Genomic DNA, 24743 nt, shown 5'->3' with positions numbered 1-24743 from the left:
CTGGTCAGAGGAACACACAGTAGCTCTGCTCAGACATATTTAGGAAAGGACAGGAGCTGCCAGATGCCCAAACTGCATGTAAGGAGACCCAAGAGGAGGCACAGGAGGGGACACGTGCAGATACAGGAGGAGGGACACAGAAGGGGACATTTTGAGGGGCATTGGGGGAGATGCACTCAGAGGAAGCACTACTTGCCAGAGGACTGAAGCCCATGGATAAGCCTGTGCCAGTGTGGATATGCCCATGAAGGGACAGTGGCCTGTGGAGGACCCCACACTAGAGCAGAGCAATCAGAGCAAGTAAATGTTTAGGAAAAACCTGGCCTGGGTCAGTCGGCAGTGTTTCATTGAAGTCGTAAAAGTGATTCAGATAGACAAGCAGTCTGTTCTCAGCAGGTATAATTTAAGGAGTATAAAGAGGCAAGTTACCATTGTCTGCAGTAAACCACAACTTACTCAGTCTGGATGACACCAAAAGATTCAACTTCATTGTGCCATGAAAAAATACATCAAAGAATAACAACATAAGCATTTCAGAGATAAGAACTTTTAAATGGTTAAAAGATATATTGTCTTTTATGACTCTTTTCCATGTAGCCACACAAAAAAGCCAGACTATTTTGTTACGTGAATTAGCTTGACAACTCAACTGGGTAAATTATGAAAGAAGTCTTTGCATCACATTCTGCATACCTGAATTCCTATAACAGATGTCTTGGTTTTTGAGACAAAACTTCAGGAGGAAACACTCCAGAGTGAGTGTCTTCTTTGAAGGGAAAAGGGCCTCCCCTTTTCCTCTGTCAATGAGACAAATGGGTCACAAGAAGTGAGAGTGGAAAAGAACAAACTGTTCCTTAACACACAAACAAAACAGGGTAGAACGGGATAAAAAAACCCTCAAAATACAACAAATTCCCAGAGAGGGAACAGACATGTGGGCTTGGACCAGCCGGGGCCACCCCGCGGGCCTGCCGGGGCCGCCCTGCAGGCTCCCTGGACCGGCAAGGATGGAAGGGAGGTAGTGAGGCAAGGGGAAGGAAAGGGAAAAAAGAACAAGAAAAACCAACAGAAACTTTTCCCAGCTAGCTGGAACACAAAGGAAAAACAAAAAAGCAGCACAGTGCTCCTGGCACACTCCCTCCCGAGCCCTGCTGAGCCCCAGAGCCCCTGAGCCCTTGGGCTGAGCCGTTCAACTGCCCCGCACTCGGGTCCTGAGGCCCCACCCCGGGTCCGTCTTACAGGCACAGCGTCCTTGGGCCTTGAGCAGATGGTTAAGGAATGAAGCAGCTTCATAATGTCAGCCCAGGACAATAGAGTTGCTCATTAAGACATATACTGTGTCTGAAATTTCAGTTTTTCAGTTTAATGAAATTTTTGTTTTACTAATTCAGTTCTCTATGTTTGGCTGTAAACACTGCATATATTAATATAGAATATAGTTTAAATCAAAATGCTGTTTAATTACCTAAAATGTTACTTTATTACAAAGAAAGGCAGTTCAATATATAGGAAAATGAATGCGTAATTACTATGATGTTACAAAGATGAATGAGTTGAGGGAATCACAATAATATTATGGGGACACATTCCAAAAGAGACTAGTTGAAAGAACTTTGTGTCATTAGCTTTATTTGGAGCCTTTCCAAAAGACTCAAGTTGAAGGAACTCATGCCATTAATATATTTGGGAGTCATTCCAAAAAAACAGTAGCTGGAAAATCTTTTTGTAGTTTGATTTATTTGTTGGTTGAAGCAGATAAGTTAACACTTTTTGGTATTAGAGGCTGGATTTTGACAGCAATTCACTCTACTAATGGCTCTTGCAAAGGGAGTTGGGGTTTCCTGGACTAATATTCATTAAATGTTGAAGTTAACCACTTGAAATCAGGTAAGTTTTTTCCTGTCTTCTCCAAGCCTTTTAAATAAATTTTTTATGGCATGAACACCAACATTAATTTTCCTGATTCTTCACAGCTCAGCCTTTCTATATTTTCTCTGTCTTGTATTTATCACTGACATGTGTTGCTACTATTACTTTTTCATTTGAAGTGTGCTTTTTTTGCCATAACAGATCATGCTCCTGCAGAAAAGTTCTCAAAGTTTTTGATTTACTGGCCAGTGCTTCTGCACTGATAGTAGCTTGAAATGCTCACTTGTCTTCTTCCACTGCCTGACTGCCTGAAAAAAAGGATGTTCTCTTTAGTACATGGGGTGGATTCAATACTAGGAAATTTTCCTCATTCTCTTACATAATCAGGGATATATCTTGCATGTTTGTTATGCTGGATAATATTGTGTCATAGCTCCATCTTATTTTCATATCTTTTCATACCCCTATCTCAGTTCTTTTCTCAGATAATTTTGGAACAGGATTTGTGTTTTCTGTCCTTTTAGAAGAGCACTGAATATAGAGTAGTCCTGGCTACTGCCTAATTACAAATAGTGTCCTATCTTTACTGTTGCATTGCTATATCCCATGTTTCACATTCCAGTCATAGTCTATTGATCTTCCTGGCCACATGCATGTTGTTTATCATCCAATATTCCTTGTAGGGTGGTGTCGGAAGGGCTGGAGCCTTAAACAAAAAGTGCAAGCATGAACTGGAAAAAAATAAATGCCAAAGTTTTGTTCATATATGAAACATAAAAATAAATCCTATCAGATTTGGTTTCTTCAGTCTGAAGGCTTCATGGCCTCATGTGCCCTTCCTGATTCTCATGCTATAGACCAAAACAACATGCCTGAACCTTGGCAACATGCTCCAAAACATTCTTGTGTTAGATTGTGAGGCACTTGTCTTGTTTGTATCCTTTGCTGAACAGAATGGTGCCAAACAGCATTTAAAGAAGCGGCAGCTGGAGCCAAGAGGAGATCAACACTCATGGTTTCACCATTTCAAATTCAGCAAACATCATCTAAAGCCAAAAAAAAAGAGGCTGGAATTTGAGGGAAGTTTCAATATTTCCAAAATATGCACAAAATCTTTGATGGAGAATTAACTATCCTACATGCCTATGATCCCATGTGCTCAAGGCACACCCTATGCAGGGGTGCTAGAGTCCAAGAGATAGGTTTGTGTCTCAGTATCTCCAGACTACCCAGAGCCCAGCTGTGCAACATCCCACATGATTTGCCTCCAGATGTTGGTAACCATGGTGGTGAGGGCCCCAGGGATAAGTGGACAAGCACAAGTCATGACATTAATGAATCTCCTCACTATCATCAATGCCCTGCAGGATCAGGGAGTGATGCCTCTACTGATTCACAGAGTTGTAGGTCTTAGCACTGGGAAATCTGAGGGAAAGTGTCCCTTTAGTTTCTTATATTCACAGGGAAAAGATGCACTTACTGCTTCAGAAAGGCCAAGAGCCTACAATAGAGAGGCCAAGAGAAGGGTCTTGCCTTACCTTTCCTCTGAGCCTGCTGAGTTAACTTTCTCCAAACTATTTTGGGGTGGACAGCTCCCCCAGGACCACTTCCAGTCCATGACAGAAAGGTTCTGATGATGCCATGTTGCTGCTGCAAGGCATGAATGAGCTCCCCACAAAGAACTTATATGTTCCCATTCCTAACTTCAAGTTTTGGAGGTGCTTTGAGCATCCCAAGTCTAAAATATAATGCTGTGGTTGTTCCTCAGCAACAAAGTCTGTGGCTGCCCTCCTGACAAAGTGAGATAAAGGGTTGTGTCACCATCAAAAGAGCCTTGTCTGAGAGCATTGGAGACAAGAGGGATCCATCTTGCCAAGGTCTGCTCATCCTCTGCTAGACATCTTTCCTCCGACAAAGGCAGTGTGAACAAACCTGAAATATTCTTCCCAGTCAAAAGCATAACACTGCCAATAAGAAATCAGGAGCCACACCAATGGACAAATTACTTAACAGGTCCAAATAAGAGGTTAAGTGCCTCTCTCTGACATACAGAGAACTGGAGGTATTTAAAACCCAAGTGGACAAAATCCTGAGCAACCTGATCTAAGCTGACACTGCTTCAAGCAGAGTGTTATATCAAAGAACATTAAGAGGTCTCTTCCAACTTAAACTACTCTTTGATTCAGGGATTCTAACATACATCTATGCTGGAATACCACCACACTCAACCATAGGAGAAAAAATAATCACCTAACTTAGAAGACCAAAGTGAAGTCCAAATGAAATCATTGCTAGTGATTGTGATAGTACAATATAAAGCTTGAAAGTTCTTCAGAGTCCGGACGTACCATCCTTCTCTCTGACTTCACTACATACGTGAAAAATAGAATATATATAATAAATAGCATGGACTAATTTTCAAATTACTTTTTATGTACAGCATTTTTCTTTGTGGTAAATCATTCACTACACAAGATACATTCTGATAAATAATATGTGTAGCACGAGACCACAATTTTTTAATGGCAGTCTACATCTTGGACTAAATTTCAAAGGAGAATGCAGATATCTGTAGACTTACACATGAAACCCTCTTCTGTAGTCTATCTTTCAAGACCAAATAGTGTAACCATGTGTATCCAAACACAAGAACACATATCAAAAAACCAATTTTCTCTCATCCAATACAGAGCAAAATTCTGTTTCCCTTTGTCATCACAATCTCTGACTCTGTACTTTCCCTCTCAAAGTTTGATTTTGAAATGCATATATTTGGTATGCATATACTGTGCAGATCTAATAGAAGCTTATACTGTGCTTTAAGAACCATTAAGAAACATGGACTTTACCACAATTGTATAAATATGCAATCAGAGAATATATCAGGACCACAGAACTTAGAAAATACACTAGACAGACAAAGGGCAGAAGAAAGGAAGAACATACAAGCACAGCAAACAATGTGGTAGTAGCAAATATTATCTCTGTTAGCATTGCTATTATTGGCTTTATTTGTTGCTTAAATCTTTCCAGTGGAGTTCTGAGAAGAATTACATAGGTGGAAAAACAAAAGGATAGGAGAAAATTGGTGAGAGCAAATGGCAAACCTGTATGGACAACAGGCTATATGGAGTTAAGACAGCAGAAATAAGCTTTTAAAGTCATCACTGTTTTAATGCTTTCAGCTTCCACAGTTTCTGCAGTGGCTCTATCAGCTTTACTCTTTGGCTGGCTCAGATCTGCTGCTTCTTTTGTAGGTTTTAAAACCAGTATGATGAAGGAAGCAAGATGTTTAAGCTCCGTTCAATTTACTGTCAGTGATGTACTCCCAGATGTCTACATGACAGTCTGTTTAAGCAGAGTAACTTCTGCCTTCATTCCATGGTAAGCTAGGAAAGCTGCGCCTCTCCATCATCTCAGTCCTAGATGCACTTCTAACCCTGATCACCTAGACACAGCCTTAGCAATTCCTAGTCCATACTTCTCAGTTTGGAAAGTTATACAACTTCACAGAAATCTTTAAGCATCACTTGCCTATGCAGAGTACACAGCAAGGCTGAGTACAAGCTGAGGATAAGACTTTTAAAAAATTACAAATACAATTAGCAGAGGGTGGTCTCACCCATCCTGTGAGAGAGAATTTCAGACTCAGACGGAATTTTGGACAAAAAAAAAAACATTTTTGCACTCTTGCTTGTATAAAAGACCGTAGAGGTCATTTAAGGACTGAAAAACCGAAGAGAACCAGAAATGCTTTCTATTGGCTCAGCTGAACAGAGATATTGAGAAAACTTTCAAGATGTGTTATATATTCCAGAAGAATAAGCCAAGTCAAGCAAAAGAGCGCCTATTGGTGGCACAGGAAAAATTGTTCCTTTGGAGCAACATAGACTTAGATTTGTTTAGATTGGCCAAGAAAATAGATGTACTTTTTTTCTTTTTCTGGACTAAGTTTACTCAGAAGCAGTATTTTGTGAAGTTTGGGTATAGACTAGTTACTGCTAGTGTGCCCTTAGTCGTTATCCAAGTGACTTGTGAAGAAGTTTACTACAATTAAATTACAGGATATAACAACTTAATACAGGTTGCCACATGTAGGTATTTGTTTGACAAGGAGAATTCTAACACTTTTACTGATGATAGAAGTAGATGTCAGAGATTTGTGGAAGTATAAATACAGCTATATGCAATATGATTAATCACCTGACTCAAAGCACCGTATATGCACGTGATGGAAACTATTGATCAGAACACAAAGGAGATGGAGGAGCACAAAGTCCAATCAAAATTGCCTCATGCCATGCACTCTAATCATATGACAATTGACCAAATTTCCCCAGTTTCCCACCTTTTCCTACTTACACTGTGGCTAGACAGAGATGGACTATGATACTGTTGTTCACATGCTTCTGAGAATGACATCAGTAGGCAAATGCTGCTGCCTCCAGTTTCAGGAGAAGATGTAAGAGTCATTCAGTGCTTTTTTTTTCTTTTCTAGTCATAATTGGGCAGATGTTACAACAAATAGGACAACTAAACCCCAGGTCCTTTATAGTATCTAAATAAACTACTTACAATTTCCAATTAGCAACAGTTATGATATTTCAAAAGAGACCTGTCACCTCAGAGACTAGTCAAAAATACCTCAGCGCATGATAACCAGTTTATGTAGTAGGTTCATTGCAAATATTTGGAAGCAAGCCCTATACGTGTACCTTAAGGATGAATATATTAAGTGTTTTGAGCAAAGAAGATCATGCTCTGCATGCATGGAAGATCTCTTAGATTGTCCCTCCTTGCTGGCATAGAGGGGAAAGTGTGGAATATGGAGGAATGAGCAAAGGAACATTCTTAGGTATGTTTTATGTTCATTTCATGTTGTATATCTATTTAAAAATTAATACTAAACCCAAAAATATTATGTAACTGCAACTCCACTAAAAGGCCTCCTAATGCTTCATCCTAAACTAGGAGATACAATAGAGCCTTGGCCTTTAAACCTGGATGGCTCAACAGTGACTGAGATACAACCAAAAGTAAGAAGCAAGTAAACAGCTCTGAAGTTCTTGGACTCAAACTGGAAGCTGCGTACTTGAGGAAAGAAGATGTACATTGTTTCTGCTTCTTTGTTTCCCCTCCTCCCCTTCCTCCTTCCCTCCTTTCGATATGTTTAGCACTGTTTAATCTATTAATTTGTTCGGTTCATCACAAATATCTAGAGAAGTATTTTTCCAGACAAAATATGTTTATTTTCGCAGGTTTCTAGATGAATATTCAAATCTCTTTTAGTAAAGAAACTTCTAGCAGCCTTTTCTGCTGCCAATAAGGCCTGAGAAAAAGACTACTGTTGTTAAGTTTTAGCTTGGAAAATAAACTGTGGTGTATGAAATCTTACCTTTAAGGAGTTCATCTTGGAAAGTGATGATCAAAAAGGATCTCTCTCTATTACCACAAACCCTGAGGTTACCTGTTTACCTGTTGACCACAAACTGCTCAAGAAAGGGTGTCACTTTGGCTGGCACCAGCATGCTTACCTCAAACTGGCTTAGGACTAATCTCCTAGAAGCATGTCTTGGAGATGGCTGGCTGAAGCAGCCCAAAAGAAAGACAGGGAATGAACGAGGAATTAAATGGTGTAGACCATCTTGGGTATAGTGCCTGAGCTTCTTCCCCAGCTCTCTTTTTTTCTGCAGCAAGAAGTCACTCAACTAGCACAGAATAGAGGAGGTATCTCTGCTAACTGTTTGAGGATTGCTCCTCAGAAACCTTTGGTTATTCCAAGCTCTTACCTGTACAGGGATACATGAACACGACTTTTAACTAAGGCTGTCACACCAGCCTTGCATCACAGTTTACTCCTCTGCAGGCAGTGTGCTGCACCATTCACAGGATGTACAACAAAGTCACAGGGAATCTTCTGCAAGTAGTTCCCAGAAGCTGACACCAACACAAAAGTTCCTGAGTCTAGCTGTTAGCAGGGATGGTGCTAACAGGTCTTTAGAAGGGCCTTATGATTAGGGATCTCAAGACTGTCAGCCACCCTGCCCAGGGGTGATTTGGACAGATCCTACTGTATTTGTCTCTCCAGATCCCCTTTTTGATGGAGGGTTTGTTTATCGGGCTAATGTCTGTTTAAGAGTCACTTCTCTTTAAGAGTCACTGTCTCTTCTGCCAAGGCAAGGAAGGGACTGAGTTTTCACATCAAAGCCTGTGCTATACTCATGTTCTTTAGGTTTAATGCAGATTTAAAAAATGCTCCAGGAACTATAGAGCATCCAAAGGACTTCTAGCCTGTGATAAAGCATATTCCTGGACCAAAGCTGCTAGAGGTATTATGTTACATGAATGGTCAGCTGTCCCTGTTGTTCCCAGTTGTATTTTCTTTTGGACATGGGAACATAGCCATTTAAAAAATAAAACCCAAACCACTCTACCGTGTTGGTCATACTTCTTACAGATGTTATTAATTGCCCTCTGTGACAGAAAAATAATTTTCCTCATGCAAAAGTCTCTTAGAAACATGATCTAGAGATGTTTTTAAATAATATTTTTATCACACCTTCAGGCATTACCTTTCTACAACACACGTATGAGGTGTACTGTCATGTCACAGAATACCATATGACTAGTAGTAAAAATAAATTGATGTACAGGCTATGTCTGTCCTGCAAAATTGCTGCAGGTGCTGCATAACTTAATATAAACATCCTAAAATGTATAAACATATACTCATTAAAACCTACCACATAAAATTCTAACAAATGAGAATGAAGTGAGCATGAAAAAAGGGTTTCTGAGCTAAATAAACCCCAAGTAACTGTTATTTAGTTTTAACATAGTCACATTACTCTAGCTGGTACTGAATCAATTACGTTAATGCAAGGCAACTGTACACCGATTGGAAAAGTTCTCTTGATAAATAATTCCACTGCTCTCAACTAAAATGCCACCAGATGCCTGTTAATAGAAGAATTTGGCTTCTACAAGTCAGATCAAAACCCATTATAATCAGCAATCTATTTTTCTGAAAAATTTCTGTTAAATGACATCTTAGCTCTCCAGACACTACTGACAGTAGTAATTAAATGTGCTTTGATTTTAATGGGAGCTTAGACATGCAATTCATTTGCAAGCATTACATTCAGGCATCTACAGTCTGGTACTAAATCCCACTCCTAAATGGTTTAAGTGGTGAAAACTTGAGAATACAGGACTTAATTCAACAGCTTAACTACAACAGGGCATCATGCTGGGCCTCCTGCTTTCTACTGGGGAAGAGCACAGGTCTCCCACAAGTGCTGGTACTTTACCTACCAGTCTCATGTGGATGGCTCAAGACACCTTATGGAGCAAGTATGTTTAGACACCTGAACTGGTTTTCACATTTCAATTTTTAGATGAGATGAACAAATGCCTGCTTCTCTCTACCGAGCATAAAGAAAGAATAGCAGGTAGCTCCGGTATCAAAGCTGATACAAAAATCTCACAGTGGGTGATCTGACTGTGGCATGGTGGTGACTTAGCAGCTGGAGAATTAACTCTTCCCATTTGAAAAATCCTAAAGTCAACTTCAGTTAGTAAAGTTCAGCCTAGTCTTTGTGCATATGCAGAGACAGGTAAACTATCTTAAAAATTACTATCTCATCTTGGGAGAGAAAACAAGGAAAGGAACAATGTCATTTCCTATCTGTGACTCATCTTGGAGAGAGAAAACTCTTTTTAATACCAAGCTTACAGTTTCCAGCTACGTTTCAGTGCTTCCATGTATCAGTAATGATTGATTACCAACTCACAAAAGCTCCTGTACTGCTGTTTACCCTTCATGTTTTCCTTGGCCTTACAGCATGACCGGTGCAGGTACTCTCCAGGTATAATCTCACCCCAAAGAACTTGGTCTTGGGCCAGGGCAGACTGCAGTTTCCAAAGCTCAAGTCTGTCAATGAAGAGTATGTATTTCAGAAGGAAATTAATTTTCTGCAGAATTAATGTTAAAACACACTCAAAATAAAAACTCCACAACACCAAACAGCAAGACGTGTGATAAGAAATTTCATGTAAGGAACTCATTCTTACTAAGATGGGTTTTGTGATGTGTTATATCACAAAGGAGAGGTAAACAAGGACAGGATAATCATGTATGTTTGTACACTGAAAGTAGCTCAAAGCTTCCTCACCTTCATGGAAAAACACCATGAAAACCAAAACAAGTGGACTGGAAAATCGTGGATTTCACAGTAAAGATCAGTTTTATAAAAAAAATCAGAGCAAAAATCACTCTTCCATTGGATAATTAACATGTTGTGTTAATCTCCAGGAAAGCTGGTGTTAGACCTTTCTTTTACATCTTGGCACCTTTTCCAGGTTAAGTTTTTTTGAATTGCTTTACCTAAGTGCCAAGTGTTTCCATTTTCTATAGCCAGTCTCCTAGAGAAGAGTTAAAATTCCAGCACTGTCTTTGCTCTAAAAATCACTCAGTCCTCATTCTTTCCTACCATGCTGAAAAATCTATTGGTTTTCGTTACTGCAAGTTAAATCTCAAGGGCCATCCTTGCACCTTGGAACTATTTTAGGATAGAGAGTTTGTTTGATTTTGTTTCTCTGCTTCCTAAAAATTATTCAGTGTGATTCACGGAGTCTTTTAATCAACAGCTCTTTCCTCTGTAGCAACATTATGGATAATGCAAAGTATTTCTGCAAGCTCTCTCTTTCTCAAATCCTACCTGCTACTGGTTGCATTGAATTCTCTGAGTTTTCAAAGCATATGATAACTGCTACGCTTTCCATTTCCTCATCTGGACATCCTTTGTCTGCATTAGATCCAGCACATTGTCAGAAGGCATCATTTAACATAAAACCTGAATGTACAATAATAGAGCCAGGATTCATCCCTTGTAGTTATTAATATTTGGGTGAGGAATTGAGACAGAAGTGTAAATATCTGATGCTGTAGTCAATGGAGAGAAGTAAGCATTACAGAAAGACTGAATTACCCTCCTGCTAAGTATTTCCCTCTATTAACTAAATAAGGAGATGAAATTCATATTCTAGATTCTGTAGTTAGATGCCTGACTTCCATGAGAATACCTCCAAGAAAAAAAAATACAAATCATACTTCTAACATAAAGCAAAATGGTGAAGTTAATGCCAAGAATCTCTTGTGGATGTACCTGTACTTATTTTGCATACATCATAGCAAAACCAAAGTAAATGTACTGATATCAGGCTGAGGTACTTAGTTTGATTAGTGTCAAGCCTTGAATTTCAAGGTAACATCTTAAAATTCTTGAAAAAACTCTCTCTATTAAAAACCAAAAAATTAAATCTTGCATAATTTCCTAGGATATTACTAACATAAATACAAAATTTATACCTCTTTATTGTCCTGGCTCACCCTCTAAAAAAATTATGGAATAGGTAATAGCTTTTTTGTACTGGATTCTAGTAAAAATGAAAACTCAGTTTCCAGAAAACTTTTTATTTTTTTTGTAATAAAGACAAAAGACAGGCAACCTGATTTTCTTCTCTGTTATCTGTTAAGAGAGTACTGCTTCTTGTACATAGCTGTTACTTTGCAAAGCCACAACACATCAGCATGAGATGATTTATTCAACATTTATATCTGTTTAGGAATGCACTAAATGTGAATGACTTTAACTACTGGGGAAACAAGTGGCTCCTATAACTCCAGGAATCAGAAGTAAACAATTTGTGAGCCGCAACCATGGAGAAGCATACTTGTGTAGTGGATGAGAACAGCTGTAAGGGAAGACAAATTGACATTTAAGGATAAGAAATATAATTTGCAGAGAGAAAGCAAGAAAGTGATGAAATAAAAAAAGCCCTGAGGACAAATGTCTTATTCCTACATAATTAGTGTGATGGGTGCCTCCCCGGTTGCCTATCAGCATTTTATTTCTGCACAATCTCCAGTGGTTACTTGAGCAGTTACTGTTCATCATATTTGCTTCAATGTCTAGAGTTACTTAGCAATCAGGGTGCTTCAGACAAAATGTTTACTACACAAGTGCTATAAACATTACACGTGAGTACGTGCACAAAGAAGAGAGAGAAAGTTCATCTTGCAGTGCCATTTAAGTCTTTCCGAAGTTGCCCATGGGCACGTATCAAATGGCATCAAATCACTTATTTTAAACCTGTGCTCACACGTTTAAAGTAAGTGACGCCTTCAGTAGCTGTCACTGAGAAGAGAAGCAGTGTTTGGAAGACATGCACCTTAGTTTTGTCAACCAAAGTGTGTTTTAATTCATTTAATATCTATCCTAATGTTCCACTAGCAGGAATCTTGAAAGCATGGGTAATACTCTTTGCAACCATCCCAGAGGTTATAGGACATGATAGGGGACAGGATTCTCTCATTGCAGACTGTGATCTAGTTGCCTGGGCCTCTCTGCTTTAATGGAGAGACTGACACTTCCACAGGGAAGCCAACCTGAATTAAGGTCTTGGTGAAAGAAAAATTGCTCCAAAGAGAATCTTATCTTTCTTTGTTGAATATGGGGAAATCGTGTATGGGATAGCTTGAAGGAGATGCCTAACTTTGGGGTGGCTAAGGCTAGTTTAAATACATCATCTCTTTAGAAATTTTATTTTGGGCTGAAATATTTTTTGTATTTCAGAAACAAAGAACAGATGACAGAGCAACATCAATGCATGTGTAATGGCACTGAAGGAGTGGGAAAGGCAGTGGGCCCAGCAGGAGCAAGTGGTGTGTACAACAAAGTTGTTCTCTATCAGTTGCCCTTGACAGTTTTTATCTCCACTTAGATTAATAAATCAACCAAACCGCTTTCTTGTTTTATTACTTGTTTGAACTGTTTTATGCCTTTACTGGTGCTGAACTGTGAATACATGAAAGTAACGAAAAACCAGGCATATACAGTGGGCAAACATACAAATCAAACAAAAGAGAAAGGCCCCTTTTGTATTCAAACTAGCAAATTTCATTTCAGTGTAGCCAGATCTGCTGCTGGAAACTCTGTCTCATACTGACTGGACAGATTATGCCATCATGCTGTTCAGATGTTACTGTTGGCAACTGCTAAAATGGGTTTGCATTTCCACCAGCAAGCTGATCATATTGACAGATTTAGGTCAAAGCACTGAGGAAGCAATTCACACCTGGTCTGGAGAACTGGACAGGCTAATACTGATGGAAACCTTTACTGTATTTAGTTTTTCAGCGCTGCTGTGGTTTTCTCACTATACTAGCAGTCATCTAGCTACCTTCTAAAACCTGGAAGGGTTTTCCTTCCTACACTTTGTGTTTTGAAATTGGCAAATTGCCTTTGTTGGCTTTTGAGATTCTTTTGTGTAATTTAGCTACTGTTTCATGTAAAATACTTGAAAATAATGAAAACAAATAGTACTCAAGAAACCTTAGAAGACATGGAAGTAATGATAATAAGCTCCCAGTTATCTTCACCAATGAATTTCCTCTCTTCCTGTGTTTCTTGTAAACTCTAGGCTATTCACATCCAATAGTAATGTATATAGAAGGCATTGCAAATGCTGAACATGTTGCTTGTGCTAAACTAAAAATCATCTGTAATGTTTTAGCAGAACTGTAAGTCCTGATCACGTTTCTATTACAAAGAAAAGACACAGATCCATCAGTGAGTTCCCTTGTCCAAAGCCTGTGTCCAGAACAGGTACAGCAGTTCAAGAATTTTGAACAATGCCCACTATGAGCAGGCAGCAGGCCATCCAAAAGACATCCCAGATATCAATGGGCACTTCTGTAAAGTACATTCTTCCTCACTTCTAACCAAACTTGAAAGAACTGAGGTAACTGTGAGCACTGTGTTAGGTCTTCCTTTAGAGGATCCTTGTCCAGCAAACTGAGCAGCTATGTTTTGCTCTAGCTGAGTTTCCCAGGTGGTCTTTTCAGTGCAACCCTACTGAGAGAGCTTTCCAGTGCCACAGCCCAAGAGAATAAAAAAGGACACTGCTGTGGCTAGATCATTGCTCCAAAATAAAGCACATAAGCAACCCATGGAAATCAGAGTAACTCCTTTGATTTTGTGGGCTGAATACACTCAGATTAGACCTGCAGCACAAAAGTCAAGAACATTTCCACAACAATTTACCATTGTTACAGAGATTTTTCAAGGGCAAATGAGACCATATAAAACCCTTAGTAAGTCAATGCAAATAATGACCTTTTAATTTAAAGAACTTTTTCCAGCTGACTGGGTTGTCTTCCTCCATCAACAAGCAACACACCCATCCATACATGAATTCAGGATTGCACTTGTATATAGATTTCCTCAACCTCAAATTCAGTAGTCAGTACAGAGAAATGCTTGTCAGGAAGGGACATAAGCAGAAGCAGCATGAACACAGGGATACAATTATTTAATGTTCCGGAGGGATGCCGTGGACAGAGAGACAGTAGAAGAGCCCCACTGCATGGTATAGAAATGGCGACAGAATTCAGGAAAGAGGAACACAGACCTGACACAGGCACCTGCAGTCCTCCTTCCTGCACTGTGCTACAACTTCTCTCCAGCTTTGGAAGAGCAGTGCTCCGGTGCTCCAAATCTAAGTCACCTGCACAAGACAAAGAGGAAAGAAAAGTGGGATTAAGAAGGAAAGAGAAATCAGTAAGTCATTTTCTAAGTAAAACTCTTTCTCAAAGAAATGGAAGAGAGTGCACTGAATGCACTAGTGTACTGGTTTTCAGTAAAGCAAAAATGCACAGATGCAAGAGAACTTGTAAAAAAAATTCTAGAGTAAATGAAAAATCATTTGTGATAGCCAGTAAATGGGAAAGATACACTTAGAATTAAAAAATGAGTTCCCCTTAATATAGTAAAGAAAAACCCTCCAAAATACTGAGTCAACAGGAGGGCAGACAAGCTTTGTTGAAGATGAAACCAAAATTAAAAAAAAAACAAAGCAAGTCCCTTTTTCTTTTTTTTATAAGAGTACTCATTACGCTGGAATTAAGGAATGACACACCACAGTGTTTCTGGTTTCTGAGTGTGTCTTAGTGGCACTCAGTATTGAGCAGCATTTCTTAGGTGCCTTAAAATCCATGTATACTTTGGCTATTACTGCTCAGGATTAACCATGTTGCATTAGAGCCACTTGGGTATCATTTGGGTATACATAATTTTGAGTCAATATGGTTCATTCTGCTCAGATGTTTGACAAGATACTCCCTGTCCTAAAGGAAATGTGATTTAATTCACCAAGTATGAAAGATTTGCAGACATACATTGAGGCAAATTTCACCATCTGCAAAACCATTGAAGTGAGGGGAATACCACAACCCTACAAACCCTGTAGCTTTTATTTTCCCTACGCCGGGAATTTACCTATTCAAAGGGGAAGGAGGTATGTATTTTACATGTTAGGTGGTAAAGTACCCTATTATCTCAGAATCAGAACTTTCAAACTTGAGAATATTTACTCTCCCTTCTGTCCTCTGGGCAAACAAGACGCAGTGCAGTTTACCAGTGCTCAGGGGGGGTGCGTCATGCACAAAGCTTTAAAAGTTCCTGTTTATTCTGAGTGGACATTTGAGATCCTGGGACACAGATCATAAAACTAGACCTTTTTTCTTTTATACTTTGCCAGCAGCAGACTGCTCACTCTTCTGTGGTAGCATACATACATATATAACAGCTTTTGGATCATTTGAAAAACCATATAAATGTAAGCTATAAGGAAGGTAGTGAAACTTGAGAATCATGTGTAGCTTGTCAAACTGGGAATTATGACAGCCATCTACTTTAAGAGTGAGACTATAAAGATCTCTTATGAGGAAATCCATTCTAATTAAAGCATCCACAGACAGCTGCTCATATTTTTTTTAAAACACAATTACCCTGTGCAGCACTAGCAGTCCTAGTTCTAGTGAAAAAAAAATCCAAAAAACCCAACCAAAAACAAAACAAACTACAAAACTATGCAGTATTACTGAGTCATATGTTAGTGTGACAACTTCTGTTTATCTTAACTTTCTGCAGCTTTAAACATGAAATCTAAGAGGGAGGAAGCAGGAAGACAATTTAGCAGTCAAGAATAGCTGGTGTGAAAGGAAGGGAGGGAGCTTTCCCCTTGGGCTGTGAGAAGATAACTTGCAAAGTCTTGCTGTTTCTTTCAAAATCCACTTAAAATTGGGGATGGTGATTTACAGAATACACAGGTTCTGATACGTAATAGAAATCATTTATGCCAACTTCTTTTTTTTTCCAAAAAAACAATAATCTTCTTTTGGTCCAAAAGATTTTTCTAGAAAGAAACAGGTTCCATAAGATGAACAAGAAGATTGTAGGTGACCTTGTGCATGCATTCAGAGTATATAAATATTATTTGGTGGTATATCTTAGAAATATAAACTGGCTTGGGTTGGAAGGGACCTTAAAGATAATTTATTTCCAACCCCTTTTCCATGGGCAGGGACACCTTCCATTAGACCAGATTGCTCACAAGCTCATCCAACCTTGTCTTTTGTCTTTTATATTCTATAATAATTTTGAAATCTAATTTCTATAGTTCACAATAGCAAAAAAAACCTCCAAAACCCAAAACATACACACACACACACACACACACAAAACCCAACCAAAAAAATCCTGGTACGTTCAAGCAAGTTCTTGTCATTCAAGTTAAAAAAAGTTTTGTTTCCAGTTCTGGGTTTTAAAATGGTTTTAGAATGTATCTGTTGATACACTTATATTTCCTTCGAGGAAGAGGGAAGATATTTCAGTATTTTAGACAGCTGTGCAAATATCCCCATTTAGGAGTTTTTGCATTCAGTAATTGTAACAAGGAGCAAAACTGACCCAGCTGTGCTGCCTTGTCAGCACAGGGATGGATTTTCTCCCCATCATGAAACTAGCAACAAATACTGGACAAAACAAAGCTTTGTACATCAAAAAACAAGAGGTTCTACAGTCTTCACATGTCTGCATGATTTTGAGGGCCTAGCCAGTATAAATCTGCACTCTTGCTACCAAGTGGAATGAAGATTTAGAGCCATGCACATTCACATACTCAGAAGCCACAGGAGCTGCTGGCATCCTTTTTTCCACTATGATGATTAAGTTACATACACACTGTTGTAGCACTTCAGCTCCAAAATTCATTTTAATAGCTTAAAATGAAGCCAGCATGTGATTAAGCAAACTTCTATCTGTAAAAGAAAATTTGGGACTTCTAGAAAAATGTTCTACAGTTACTTTTAGTTCTGAAAAAGCCATACACTAGCGTAGCACACATGCCAGTGATGACTGAACATTTCTTGAGCGTAGGTTTTTGATCTATGTACAGGTAGACACTGTGACTGTTTGATGGTGACCTCTGATGTGAATGCTGCTTTTCCAGAAGGCAGAGCACTTGGCACAAACCTGAAACTCATGAGACTTGCATGAGACTTAGACATTACCATCTGTACCTTCGACCTCTTTTGTAAAATGTTAAGAACTGCCACTGTTCTCCCTTGAATGGCTGCTAAAAAGCTTAACTAATCATTGTTTATAATAAAGTACACTGAGGCTTTCTCACAGCATGAGTATTTGGTTCTCTGGGACAGAAGAAAATGGAAAGAAGAGCTATCAATGAAGAGCCACAATTCCATCTTAGAAAATGAAATTTTATTTCAGAACCACTAGGATACACAGAATGAGATCCTCAGAATGGCAGCTTCATTGAAGCCTGCTGAACTTACTGGATGTAGCTCAGTAAAATATATGGGCCTCAGTTTTTAAGTAGCATTTTAAAAACGTTTGAGAACTGGAAATTAATGCATGAGTGCTTTGGATCTTCATAGTCATAAGAGCCCATATAGAGTTTTCAATTAAGTGTTTATTAAATATACATTGCAATCAATGTTAGGAACCTGTTTTCATACTTTCCTGAAGAGGAGCAATGTTGTTTAAAGAGCTTTCTCAGTCAGTTTCTTCCAACTGCAGTTATCAAAACAATCAGATAGGGCGGTTTCTGAGGCTTCAAAACAGAACTCCATGTCCCCTGTGTGCAGTGAAACAATATCTATTTAATGTTCATTTCACAGAGTACAAGCTCTCTAAACTATTTTTGCAACTGTATTTTCACAGTGTTCATTTCCCTGGTATCTGGAGAGGTTAAAGAGCCTTGCTCATCTACAGCAAAAGCAGTAATGTTTCTACCAATACCTGAGAATGAAAGCTGAAACAGCACTCAAATACATCAAAATCATATCCTTAGGGTTGTTTCCCTTGTTATTGGCAAATCAAGTTTGCATGTGTCTGATAAAATGGTTTGAACTATGGAAGTTTAATACTGCAAAGAATGTTTGATTATGTTAGGACATGCCATATGACAATCTCAGAGCAATTCACAATTCTCCTAGTTTGCCAGTTCTTGCTACTAGAAGAAATCTATCAGATATATCAAGCTGGACACTCACTTTCTTCGTCTTTCTAGTTACTGGAATTTTACAATTAATTTCTGAAGTTTTGCCTCCTACCTTTTTTGGTAAGCCTGACAATTTGTATTAACTTGTCTTTGTTGCAGCACATGACATAAAACTCCCTGAACTCTTCTGCCTAAATGATAAAAATGATAGTCCATGACTTTTACATTACTCAAGTGAGAAACAAGGCACATATTTTTGCCAGTGAGGAGGACAATTAGTAAAAGAAAACTTTATGAGGGAAGAATTCTTGTATTTTTCTCTCTCCTGAGCACCTCAAATCATTACTAGGTAACTTCCCAGAGATTCAGCTAAACACAGAGATCAGTGGTAAGATAAGTGGCTAAACGTGTAGAAAACAGGAAAGATTTTAATCAACAGAGACTCATAAAAGCAAAGCAAAGCATACTAAGCCAAGCCAAATGAAAAAAAAAGCTAGAGTAGTACTGCTTTAAATAGCCTTAAACCCTTTATTGAATTCTATCAACTGAATTGGAGCACTTTACTGGGCAGAGATGCTCTTCTACAACCACCTCTGTAATTGTCACCCCAGTGATGTTGTGTGTTCCCCCCAATATGTAAAGCCCCACCCAGGATTGAGGAGACCAAGCCAGTCATGAAAGACACCCCAAACACTGGAGGCTCTAGGATGGTGGGCAATATGGATCCAGTTTCTATTTATTTAATTCAAATAGGAACCCCTGGAAACTGAGGAATTTTATTGCACCATACTATTTTCAGTTGCAGCATTAATTCCATTTCCTTCTACTTGTGAAACTTCTACTTTTCAGAAACAAAAAGTTTCCCAATGTCCTATCAGTGCTGGTGGTGGTGTCAGAACCACAGAGAACAAAAAGAAAAGCTTTTCAGTTCTCTATTGGTTTTTGGCTGTTGAAACATTCAACTGGTATTTTGGCTGACACACAGCTCTGGTCAAAAGAGAGAACTGTGATTATGCAGAATGACAAACCAGTGCTCAGCAGGAGCGTGATTGCATTAGGCTTGATTTGGTGGTGACTTTCCATCATTTCAAGGAGTAAAATGTTCCTTGATTTCTTCCAGGACACACGAACTGCAGACTTTTTTTTTTCTGGAAACTTTTCAAAACCAATGTACACTGAAAGCCTCTGAAAACTGAGCACAACCTTTTTAAAGAAGTACTCCATAAAAGTATTTGCAAAATATTTATGGATGGATGCATTTGACCTTGGCTATCATGTTCCCGTTCATATCTGCAGAGCAATAAAAAGAAGTGTGTTTGTTTGGCATACAGCTTAAAGTATAGCAACAAAACACTGAGGCAATTAATATGAGGATTTTAAGACTTCTAATTTTCCCCTCCGTGGTCTCCCCTCTTCTCATCACATTTTGAAATAATCATTACAAATTTTGTAAGCCATGTTCAGGAAAAAACCCAAACAGGCAGAAACCACAAGTTCTGTCTGCTGATGCTAGTAACTACCACCTGCATAAAGGTTTGCAGTGCTGAGTACATCTAACAGCTGCAGCCTCTTCCAGAGAAAAGCAGTGAAAAGGGCTATATTACAACAGATGCATTTCAGATTCTCCCGCTGAACACAATCCTTTCTGTGATAATATACACAGCCTGCATCTACATCTTGTACCTACATTTGTCATGACTGCTTTACAGTAACCTCTTTGGGGATTTTTCCAAGCTTTTTTTTTCTTTCAGAAATAGAGCCAATAAAAGGAACCGTAGACATTTAAACTGCATAGTAATTCCTGTATTTAAGAACTGCTTCCTCTACAGAAATAGTCCCAGGAGAAAAGCAACCAATCAAACCAAACCCAACCAAGAGAGTGTTTCCTTTCCCTTAACTATTAGCACTCAAAGTTATGCAAAGTTATTCTCCTTCTCTGCCCTGAAGCTTCCAGTAGTATTTTCTGTCCAGTTTAACAGGAGAGTTTGAAGGAATTTCATGGCAGTGGCACTCCTTCGGAACCTGTAAACCAGGTCTCCCACTTCTTCAGAAAGCATTGCAACCATTGATGGCTGTATAGAGAGTTGTTGTCTTGGAGGCTCTCAATTAAGGCTGGTAGTTCTCTCCAAGTCTCACAAAGCATAACTTTACTGCTAAATAAGAGAGACAGAATTTGGGTTAAGCAGCAGGCCCACAAATAATGCACAATATTTAAATCTTAGTTCACACCCTGATTCCTTTTTCCTGCTTCAGGTAACTCTGTCCAAGACAAATTTAGTTCCAGAGGAAGCCTCAACTGTGCAGCCTTGAGCCAGTTTGTGCCACTTGGCTTTGAGGCCAGGGATTGACTCATGGCCCCTTTTTAATTAGCAGCATAAACATCTCTTTAAAGAACATATGTGGGTGTCAACCCTCATTAAAGGATTTGTGGTTGTGAATCGCAAGTGAGCAGTCATCTCTGTCGAAAACTTAATTCAAGCACCTGCAGTCTAGAAAAAGGGAAGGATTTAATTAGAATTTTTTATTAGTTAGCCCTAATGGGAGCACTCCTCTGAGGTGTTTCGCTTTCCCTTAGCAATTAGGATGCTTCCTTACTTTGACTTAGTATTTTGGATTACCAACTAGGACAGGAATGCCAAAGGTAGACATCCCATTTTGTACCATGTAGGCACCCACCTCCACAATCGGATCCACCCCTACACTCCTCCATGGAGCATTTTTCTTTTACAGGTTTTCACCAGGCTTAGACTTAATCTCTCATTAAGCCTCTGCTGATGCAAATTTAGATGAAGAACAGAAGCTTCCTGGTTGGAACTGCTTAGAAGTGATTAAGAGACCAGTCAGGACAGAACCTCACAACCAAGGAAAAAAAAGTGCCACAGGATTCCATAACACTGAATAACAGAACCATGTTCTTTTTCCTCTGCTGTTTGTCAAGTCATCATAGATGCTATCATTCCTGCTCTTCCCTTCCCCTTTAAGGGGTCAACATCAGCTCACGGATGACCACAGTCATGTGGTTGCTGGCTCAGGGTCCTTAATCTCAGAACTAATACTTCAAGACCAGCTCCTGTGGCAAATCCAAAAAATGAGAAAGAAAGTTGCCAGAGACTTTTCCCTTTCAAGTACAAACAAACTAAGCCATATCTGATTTGCTCTATAAAAGTACACATGGGTTTGTTTTGTTTAGTATTATAGTACTTTTTTCCCCTTGCTTTTCAGACTTTTCAAGGCAGGGACCTGTTCTTGACTTGATCCAGTTTTACCTCCTGACCAACAGCAGTTGAACAGGTCCAGTCCTGCAATAACACTGACTGCCCTGAATATCAGAAAACAGGAGGGTATTTTTGTTTAGCTATTGTAACCCACAAAATACTGAAGCGTTTGGATTGTGATGGAAAGGACAGTGCATGCATAACCAATACATACTATCAGAACATCAAGTGTTCTAGCCCAGATGCTCTGGTTCCCTATTACTTTTGTGAACCACCTCAATACAATGTAATATAAAAACAAATACAGATGAACCACAACTGTCTCAGTTTTCTACCATTCTCCCTCCTTCTTCTCCTACGTCTTGACAGCTGGATTTGCAGCCAGCACATGTAAGAGTGGACACTAGAGGACATTTATATTTCCTCCATTTTCTGCTACCTGAATACAGGTCATACCTCTATCATCTTGTCTCTCCAGCATCCCAGGAAAATCCACTGTCCCTCAGGACAAGAATCAGTATGTGTGAGATTAAGGATGAGTAGCACTTAATAGTGCTTTTAACGTCTCTGGAGATCTTTTAAGTGAGCTCTCCACTTACAGCTCAAAGGAAACAGCATGGGGATGATAAAGTGGCTCCCAGTTGTGGCTTTTTGACTGTTGATGCACATGACAGATCAGTGCCTCCTATGGAAGTCTCCTTGTCTTCAAACAAGTATTGCTTGAAGTACTTCAATTACCTTTCTCTCCTTTCCTGTCGCTTGTATTTGTCCTATTTTGTTGCATGACATGAAAATACAAACCTTCATCAGCACACAGAACAAAAAACAAAATTTAACAAGCTGTACATAATTATTTCCTTATGGATTCCTAAACTTGCTACACAGACTTTGCTCATTGACTAAATGCATCGGTAACACAAAAGAATCCCATTTAGACAGCACATATCTGTACAGGATTTTATTTTCAAATTTGAATTATACAGTTCTGTTATTCCACTGCTTTTCTTCATTGCTACCTGTGTTCAATAGAATCAAAAATTATTAGCTTTACTGTAGTTCCCATAAAACCTAAACAGTAACTCTACGAGTACATGGTAAGTTTGTTAAAACAAGAACTGTATAAGGAGAAACTCAATTATGAAAGAACACAAAAAATATCAGCTTTAAAGAAAATGTTTGGGAAAGACAATCCAGGTTTTCTGATTTTCAGTTTACTGTCCTGACTGTTCCTGTTTTGGAATTGGTTCTGCAATTCACTTCCAGCTGGAAGAGCTTTATTCACATGACAAGGCGCACAGAGCTTAGGCACTGCCCTCACTTAGATTGCCAGCTGCTTTGGACAAGGCTTTTTGGCTTCATTCCATGAAGTCCAAGTTGCTCCCAGCCCACAGACACTACCAGAGCACATTTAATCCCATTACTCAAGTGCGAGCATGTCAGGCAGGTTTTCTGGTACTACTGAGGTTTCAAGAAAATGCATTCATTTCTACTGTTTTGTGATTCTATCCGCAGGCTAACACATGCCACGAGACAGTTTTTCCCGTATCTTTTTTCCACACAGAGGAAAGGGGAAAAAAACCCCAAACTATTTCACAACAAACTTAACCCGTGGAATTAAGGAAAAGTTTCAAAACAGAGGGCAAAGCTGCCGTTTACTGCTTCACAAAGGATTAAAGGAATACACAGAAGATGTACTTCATAAGCTCTCTTCAAGGAGATGGCCTGCTTTTATGTAAACTGCCTTTCATCTTATCATATATTGTTCACACTAAGGATATAAAGTAGACAGGATATCGAGTGAGGCTACAAAATGATGCAGACGGAAACAAGGCTCTTTTCAGCAGTTTATGTTCCAAAACACTGCTGAAACACTCCAAGATTGCCACGTCCCTATCTTTCTTGAAAATATGTTTGTGCTTATGTAAACCCCACATGCACCTGTAATTTATATTTTGAAGCAAGACATGAATTTCTTGAGCAAACTGTTGGTTTAGACTATATGGAGGCAGAAAGTCTACTCTTGGGAATGATGCTAAGGCTTTCCACAATGGAGTCCTCCATTACGTTAATGTCCCTGAAGGGTAGTTTTGGCTGTGCTACATTTTAAAGTTAACTTGGATTTTAATGAATACCTGATACTGTTCAATCAATATTGGCATTTACACTCAATTCTGTATAAGGAGATTGTGTGCCAGGGAAAATTATCATCCCAGTTGTCTGGAATAGCTTGCCAAATAAATAGCACATTTCTTCCTGTTTCCTTTGGAAAACGGATCATTGACAACGCAAAACAATCTTAACCACTGTTTTTAACAGAATGTTCTGTGCACTGAGTTTGGAATTCCACAAAAGTACAAATTAACCATGCCCAGACAGTGAATTTTATTCCAAGCCAGTTCCACTCAATGCCATTGTGTAAACTGCTTTCTGAGTAAAATCTAAGATACTGACCTGTGAAAACACAGTAATGAAACTTCATTATAAATGGGACCTTAGTAAGACAGTATCAGCAAGATAATTTTTTCCCCACTGTCTAATTCCAGAGGTGCTAAAAGTCTTACCACTTTAACTAGATGCAGTTGGGGCTGGAAGTACTCAGTGCTTCAGAAAAACGTGCCCATGTTGACAGACTGTGCATAATTACATTTGGCTCCTCATCAAAGAGGATCACGCAGCTCATACACAAACCACAGGGCTGGATAAAAAAGACACAGATTTGTTATCAGCTATCACCTACCACGCTGATAGGACTGAACTAGGTAAGGCAGATGCATGGTCTCCCTCCACCCAACCCACCCAGCCACAGATCTCCGTCTGCACGGGATGAGCCAAAGTAATAAGATGTCTTCAGAAGCAAGATAAGTGCCACTAACACTCACATAACTCCTGGATCAGGCTGCAGTTACACCAACAAGATGAGAGCATAATTAAAATAGTTGAGCCCAGCTGCACCAACCCAAGTAGTTGCATCTGTAAATTAAGTGGGATGGGGTCCATTTTATATCTCCAATGCTGTTTCACATTGATTGAAAAGACCAGGTGCTAAAAGTGTTCCTTTTTGTAAGGCAGAAGTAGGTTGTTTAATTTTAATTCAGACTGAGTGATGAGCAAGCCATTGATACAGCTACACCTTTTTGTCTGATGCTTTTTTCCTTCTCACATAGAGAAAAATCCTTTCTGCTGAATATGTATATACCTACTCAGAGCTGCATAATTTACTGCAGTCAGTGACTGCCTAGATAAACATGGATTAAATCAAAATACATTTTTATTTTTTTTTTTGGCTTAAAAAAT

The 24743-nt window shown here is 39.0% G+C and overlaps 1 long non-coding RNA gene across 3 annotated transcripts; it reads left to right on the top strand.

Annotated features, from left to right (window-relative positions):
- Positions 1–1663: 1663 nt before the first annotated feature.
- LOC120410042 lies at positions 1664–23709 on the top strand. 3 transcript variants are annotated; one of them, XR_005601964.1, is made up of 3 exons: positions 1664–1887; positions 12507–12595; positions 22962–23709. It is a non-coding gene; the product is annotated as an uncharacterized LOC120410042 (long non-coding RNA). The 3 variants fall into 3 exon arrangements; XR_005601969.1 differs by lacking the exons at positions 12507–12595; positions 22962–23709 and adding exons at positions 2823–6724; positions 6841–7587; XR_005601967.1 differs by lacking the exon at positions 1664–1887 and having other exon boundaries at positions 12421–12595.
- The last annotated feature ends 1034 nt before the right edge of the window (positions 23710–24743 follow it).

This window comes from Corvus cornix, chromosome 1 (genome assembly GCF_000738735.6).
Source record: "Corvus cornix cornix isolate S_Up_H32 chromosome 1, ASM73873v5, whole genome shotgun sequence".
NCBI lineage: Eukaryota > Metazoa > Chordata > Aves > Passeriformes > Corvidae > Corvus > Corvus cornix.
This window is presented reverse-complemented; position numbering and strand designations above follow the sequence as displayed.